A 7,010-nucleotide genomic window follows, 5' to 3' on the forward strand; every position below is an offset into this window, starting at 1 on the left:
CACATTACTGTTTCTTTTCTTGTTAGTACTCCGCGTGGTCCTGGATAACATTTCCACACCTCCTTGTAATGTTCGAGGATGTCTATGTACTTCTTTGTTATAATGTTTTCGATGCTACCAAGAGGACGTGGCCTCTGCGTGGTGACCCGGTTTACGTCTTCTCGGGCTGCGGCGTGGGCTGCTCGGTTCCGCATCAAGGACCCATGTCCTGGTGTCCAGATGATGTACGTTTGTTAGATGCACCTGCTCCTAAACAGGTTAAGTGCTGAACGGCTCATTCTTCCCATCGTATATCTTCTGCAGGCTTAATGTGAGGTTGTGATGATGATGAATTACTTGTCGCGGCACGTGTGAACCCCGGCATGTACCCGAAGCCCACGTTTACATGCAAAGTTCCTCGAACAGGCAGTCGCGCGGCAATTGTGCGTATATTCGCGGGCTTCTTTCACGCTCGGAAAAAAGCTTTTATGTAGCACGTAGTGATTAACAGAAAGGTGTATCGGAAATTTTTCACGTTGCTCTACAATTTTCTCACACACTTTTCACCTAATTGTAAAATTTGAGAAGTTGAATAACTAAGCAGGACTAATTAAATGATTAGGCGGAATTAAAAAAATGATCTCAGCACTTTCAAGCGACAGCAAACAACATTACCTTGGTTCTGTCCAGCTACGTGGCATTTGCATATTTTCAAGTCTAGGTGCATGATAGTTAGGACACCCTGTATATATGGACAGGTTGCGGAACGGGAGTACGCCTCATATTTCAAAATTCCGTATCGCGTCAGCGTGGCCTTTTAAAGCAATAGAAATTAGTCTATTTTCATTATTGCTACACGTCACGCATGTTGCATGGTTACATGCTTTTGGAGATCCCTACTGTCGGTTTACTTTTATTTTATCTGTTCTTTCAGAAGAAATGTCTAGTGCACAGACCATTTAGAATCTATGAACCACAGGGATGGAAGTGGCCTGGAGTGCTTTGGGGCAGCTCCGGGAGCAGCAAAATTGTAACTTTGCCGGAGCTTTGGAGCAGGAATTGTCTACTTTGGAGCAGAAGAATTTCATTTTGGAGCAGCACAACGTGACGAAAATACATTACAAGACCAACAGGTGAAAAATCGTACTGCATTCAACAATGTAGAATTGAATTAAGTTACCAAAAATTAGTATAAACCTATCCTGAAAGCAAATATCTTGTATTTAGATAAAATGAAACGTCTTTCAGGATTAATCTATACTGACAGATCAACCTACATTATTGCTGGAACATCTACGCCCTAAGCGCGTCCTGCGGGACCCAAATAAAGTTGGTCCAGTCTAAACAAAGCAGGCCTAGAGCATGATGGCTGTTGCATTTTGAACACCAGGACGTAGGCCATAACTACTTAATTAAAACAGCATGATCTTAACAAAGTATCATTCCGGCCAAGAGCACTTTTAATAACTAGTGGACAAATTCAAATGTTCTATGCAGTTATTTGGCAAGCGAGTGAAATCGCACAGATTCCGTCTGCTAATGCCACTCACACTTGTCACCTTTGTAAATGCTAAAGAGTTTTGTACTTTCGTGCGTTAAGACTTTTTGTTAAAAATCACAACTCAAGAGTATAAAGCTCTGGAATGACAGGAGGGGACACACTGAAAATATTATAGCTCATGAATGACTAGAGCGACCTCCTTGGTTTTCACATACTTAAAATACCAGTGTACAGCACAAGAATGAGCTATAGAGTGTACTCTTTGGTGTTCATAAAATATTCTCTATTTAAAGCAAGCGAAAGTCATAAAATAAGCATTAGCTTGAGCATTTGATAAAAAAGACTCATGTGGCTAACTACACTCACATTTATAACGTTCCTGATATCAAACAGCAAAAATACGTCTCACTTCGCCTTTGTAGATGGAACCTGGGAGTCGACTGCTTCGAGGCATTAAATTACAACTGGCAGTTTAGAGTTCACATCCTTCAGTAAAACATTTCCACTCTCGACCTTGTACATGTCTTTAGCTGACACACCACTACTTATGAGTTCTTGTGCACTCACTAGCAGGGCCTTAAGTGAAGACAGACCATCTTGGAGAGCAGATTTTTTGTCCATAAGCTTATTTCTTTCTGGTTCATACGGCGCTGGTTATTCAGACTTCCGTTTACAGGATGTTGATGAAGCTTTCTCTTTTTACACCCGTTCCCGGTACGCCTTGTAAGATCCCCGCACCGCCCCAAACAGGTCCTTGGTGAAAGGCACTTTGGTAGCATCTCCATGGTAGCGCTTCATGTAAGCTTTCGTTTGACGCAGGCTTGATATGCTAGTTATGGAGAGCAAGCTTCAATGATCAACTGCGTGCTTGTTCTCACTGAACCCCCTCTCAACGTCAGCATTTCCGTGTGAGAGTACAATAACAGCCCTCACAAGCTTTGAAAGTTTTGTATACCTGAGTTTACCGGTGAGAGTTTTGCGCGCAAACACACTTTGCCAGTGGGCTACCAAGCTTGTCGACATTTACCAGTCAAAGCCTTCACAAACAAGAGAGTTCCACTCATCTGTTAGAGCCGATACCTCATTGGGAGTAGTGACCTGCGGCAGGGAATTGGCGATGTACCGCAACGACCTTGTGCACAGCTCTCCTTCAGCCTTTGGCTTTATGAACCATAAGTGCAACACTATGTTGTCCAGTGGCAACCTTGAGATAAGGTATTTGGCACTAGTTATGTAAAATGCTCTTGCTTTTAAGTGAAATGTTTGATTTTGTGCCGATGGCCACGATTCCGTTTCGTTTTCAGTGCCCAAACAAATTTCAGGCTTTGTCTTCCAGTACTCGCTTTTGTCCACATCGAGGTCTTTCAGGCGTAACCCCGATACACTTGCATAAGATTCCTGCCTGAGAAATCTACCAAGAAACTGCCGAACCATGCCATCATCTAATCGTAAATAATGTGCAGGAGAGGATCCTTGGATTCAAACAATGTTTGGAATTTCTCAAAGATTTGAGCGGCATTTTTCACGAAAAGCAATGTCGCGGGTAGTGTGGTGTCGGCAAATTCTGAGGCCAAGCGGTTGTGTCGTAGGGACGCAGATGATCTCGGCTTAGCAGATTTCAAAAAGAAAGACTTTAGGGCATCATAGTAGTTGAGTACGCGGTTCGCACTTGGCAGCAATATCAACCACCGGCTGTCTACGTGACGCATGGATTGGAGTTGAGCCAATCCAAGACTTTGTTTACGCAGCGCCATATCTGCGTGCCTTGTCGCATATTTGAAATATTGGTAGATGTCAGACACAATTGATTCAATTTCAGACCAAAATGAATACAGCCCGGCGGTAAATGCGTTGTGGACTTTGTGGAGGCTGCACTCCCCAATGTCAACCATGTCGAGGCTGACTTCTGCCTTTAATTTGCGCTTCAGAGCCTTCATAACATTCGGCACATCACTGAAAAAGCAACTGATGTGCTCTTCGTAAGCTCATTACGTGCGTCTTCAATGCAAGAAAATAGTGATTCTGCTGTGGCATGCCCCAGACGAAATAATTTGAGGCGTTCACCAACTACACCTCGTGCAGTACCGGAGTAGTACCGGAAAAGACCATCGAGTTCCTGAGCTTTGGCCTGAGGCACAGGGGTTTTATCAATCAGGACACAAAAGAAAATGTCGGGAACGCAGAGGTCTTCAAGAACCTTGGCCTGAAGCTATGGTCCAAGTCCATCAGAAATAATGTAGGAATGTTTCTTGCGGCCATATTGGAAACCTTTCACTATTTCTGAATCGGGGAACATATGGAAGTACACGTTTGTTGGTTGCAACTTCTCCCCTACTGTACGGCACAGAGTTTTCCACCGCGGAAAGTGCAAAAAGCGTGTCCGCTTTGGCGACCTTGTTCGGCAAAGACCCTGATGCTGCATTAGAAAAATATATCCTGCTCCGAAAGCATAGGGCTTTTCATACAGTGTTGCGCTTTTCCCTCGCATTTTGTATGTGCGTCTGCGAGATCGCATGACGCATAACAGCTGTGCTACCATGCTGCGAGCAATGCAGAGTAACGTTGCACAGTGTGCAGAAACCGTCAGTGTCTTTAAGTGCTGGCCGACACCATAGAGAGAGTAAGTCTCCGTTGCCATCCGTCTTGTTCAGCACGTCGATGCTGAATTTCGGGCAGCGTTCTGAAACCAGAAAAATGCGGCTTTAGAAGTCCGGACCACAAAACAACAACAACAACAACAAAACGCTTAACCTTGCACTCGGCCGCGCAACGCTTGAAACACCGAAGCTTGGCGATCGTGTCCCAGCATTTTCCGGAAGTGCGCGCGAACTTTTCATCTTATTACTCATGATGAGATAATTCCTTTTCGCGCGTCTCGGACTTACGGTCCTCACTGCACGTTGCATAGCGCAGCTTGCAACACCGACACCGCGTTACAATGTTGGCACCACGTTCCACCACATTGCAATGCTAACAACGCGTTCCAGTAGACCCGCTCCGTGAATGCGTCTCTCTCTCTCTCTCTCTCATTCTCATTTTCTTTATCTCTCGCCGGAGCATAGCGCGAAAAACCTCTGCTTCACCTCGCAAAGCACGAGCGTGCGAACGCGCCAGCTGGGGACGAAGACGACGACACTCGAACGTAATCATATAATAATATATAATAATAATATAATAAAATAATAGAAACGCATAAATGCATTTTCTGCAAGCGTGGCTGTATAGCGTATTTTTTAGTGTGTACGACGCTCGCCTTGGGACAGTTGTTACGCAGGTTTGAGTCCCGCCTTGACAAGAAAGCTTATTTTCTTTTATTTCTTCATAGTTTCTTGATACGAACCACAAACCACAAATTAAGGCTGGCTTAAACAGCTTCGCTGTTAAGAAGTCATTTACTTCGCACCTCCATTTGACGCTAAAACAAAGCTAATACGTATTGTTTGTAGTGATTATTTGATCTCTTAGACTAAATAGGAGCGCGCCGCATCGTGAAGACCGTGATTATGAGCAAGACTGGCTGCATTTCTTGCGGAAACGAAATATATCGTATCTTTAAGTGTCGCATGGCCACTCGCCTTGATGCAATTTCGATCCAATAAGCAACGCACCTTAGCGTAGGACCTAATTTTAAAACTTTCAAAATTGTTTTCCAGACGTCGCATCGCTACTAGAGCACTGCACGGGCTCGGGCTTACCCGAAAGCCCGGGCCCGGCCCGGCCCACGGGCCGGGCCGGGTAGAGGAGTTTTTTCACGGGCTCGGGCCGGGCTCGGGCACGGCGTGTGCTTTTTGACCCGGGCTCGGGCCGGGCTCCGGTTTTTAGACGCGGGCCCGGGCCGGGCTCGGGCTTTCTACGAGTTATTCTCGGGCTTCTCAACTCTGAAAAAGCATGTATTTTTCGGTCTCGGGCCGGGTTCGGGCCGGTTTCGAGTCGGGCTCGGGCCTAAGGTAAAGGGGTGGCGGGCCGGGCCGGGCGGGTAACGTAGATTATTTCCGGGCCAGGGCCGGGCCCGGGTCTCGCCATAAAAGTTTTGATCGGGCTCGGGCGGGCCGTCCAATGTAAAAACGGGCCCGGGCAGGGCCCGGGCCGCAAAAATCGGCCCGTACAGTGCTCTAATCGCTACACGCAGGAGCCAAAGGCTTTACGTCAGCGAATACGCCGGCTGTCAACATATCGCACTATGAATCAGCCGGCCGGTAGTCGCCGGAGATCCTCAATGTTACTAAAGAAATGAAGAAAAATAAAATAACGCTGACGAAAGTCAGCGCCCCCGTCTTCGACGCGGAAAACAGCCTAGAAAGCTTTGAGACAACCGCTAAAAATTCTTGCGTGTTGTTGCAAGCACCAGGCTATTTTTGTTGTGCCGTAAACGCACAGCGTGGTCCCTCAAGAATTTAGAATCTTCGCACCGAAACAAAGTGCGTCGCATACAGCATTAGGGAGCGCAAAGTATAACTGAACTGCACTAAAATGATCGCTGGGCAGTGTACAATGAAACAATAGAGAATCCCATTAAAATTGTTTTGATTTATTTCGGACTACGGCATATATAGGAAGCTTGCGCAAACTGATCGCTCGATGGCCGTGTCCTGATGGTATCGGAATATACTTCTTTGCCTCCCTTGTATACAATCAAGTCACTGATGTGCACATTGCAACTGAAAAAAAAAAACGAGAAAATACTCACGTTTGCTCATTTCCCGGCAGTCATAGATCCAGCAAGTCGTAAGAGCTGCGAAAACCGTCAATTTCCACCGCGCAGAAACGCCGCACGCTTTTTCGGCGGAGCGACAACTGAAGCGGACTGGATTGGCCACGCCGGCACACTCTGTAGTGGCCAGGGGCGGCTGCTGAAACGAATTGGACAAAATAGGCCTCGCGGACAGCGCTCAGCAGCTGCCACTAAAGACTTGCGCCGCGCAAAGTTTAGGGGTTTCTCCAGAAAGTCGCATTTTGGCGCGTGCGATTGCGGATAGGTGGTTTGGCGCATGATTGCGCAATTGGCGCAGTGCTTCCAGCCATCAACCAGGTCAACCATGCTCATTTGATTTTAACGCTTTTGTTCGAGCACACAACATAAAACTGAGTTTACTAGGACATTGACGGCACGATCTGAACGACGATGCCAGTAATGCTGCAATAGCCATAAAGATTAACACAGCATTCTGATAACTACAATGGCACATCAGCGATCGCTGCAAGAAGACAATGACGATGATGATAATGGCTGAACGCCGAACACGTTGGTGACTTTTATTACAGGATAGACGACTGCAGTAAGACGACGTGAAAGACGAAAGTGAGAGCTTGCGGACCCCAACCACGGTAACTACGGCAATAACGTCCACAGCCCGATGGCTTTCTGTAAGCGTTTCTATGACAGTACACGTTTGCCATTAGCGAAACCGTAACACGCGAAATTTCCCCACGGGATTGATCGTGCGTGCGCACCTGTATAAAGGAAGCGCCATGGCGTGTCAGTACTGTAGTTACTGTTAAACTGAACTCACTGGGACGTACTTCGTGCTAA

The 7,010-nt window shown here is 46.5% G+C and overlaps 1 pseudogene; it reads right to left on the reverse strand.

Moving 5' to 3' along the window:
• Positions 1 to 2,922: 2,922 nt before the first annotated feature.
• LOC125939932 (uncharacterized) lies at positions 2,923 to 3,776 on the reverse strand (annotated as a pseudogene).
• Between the last annotated feature and the right edge of the window lie 3,234 nt (positions 3,777 to 7,010).

The sequence above is a fragment of the Dermacentor silvarum genome, chromosome 9 (assembly GCF_013339745.2).
Source record: "Dermacentor silvarum isolate Dsil-2018 chromosome 9, BIME_Dsil_1.4, whole genome shotgun sequence".
Lineage (NCBI taxonomy): Eukaryota > Metazoa > Arthropoda > Arachnida > Ixodida > Ixodidae > Dermacentor > Dermacentor silvarum.